We start from the raw sequence: 505 nt of genomic DNA, 5'->3' as shown, positions 1-505 counted from the left end.
TCCGACTCTAGGGTTGCGGTGCTCATCTCCATTTCAAAGCCGAAGAGCCAGCGCTGTCCGAAGATGTTTCCGTGGTCATGTGGCCGGCATGACCAGGGCTCTAGTGGGGGGGGGGCTCTCAGGTACGGAGCTCCGGAAGAGAACCTCTAGGGGGCGGGGCGGTCACGTGGTGAAGCCCCGCCCCCTTCTTTACCCCGCCCTCTGCTTCGATCCTCATTCCGTTTGGGAATGAGGATGAAGCAGGAGGGTAAGTAGCCGGGCCTTCTGACACACTTCCGGTGATGTCAGGGGGTGTGGCCTTCTGTCACTTCCGGTGATGTCAGGGGGCGTGGCATATGCAAATAAGTTATGCTAATGAGTTATGCTAATGAGCTCCGGCAGCTCTTTTTCTACAACAAGACCCCTGGCTATAACATAATAACAATGGTGGAATCCTATGCAAAGTTACTACTTGTTTAAGTCCACTGACTTCGGTAGATTTAGAGTGGATCAACTCTGCATAGTT

The sequence above is a fragment of the Gekko japonicus genome, unplaced genomic scaffold (genome assembly GCF_001447785.1).
Source record: "Gekko japonicus isolate JY-2015 unplaced genomic scaffold, Gekko_japonicus_V1.1 scaffold405, whole genome shotgun sequence".
NCBI lineage: Eukaryota > Metazoa > Chordata > Lepidosauria > Squamata > Gekkonidae > Gekko > Gekko japonicus.
This window is presented reverse-complemented; position numbering follows the sequence as displayed.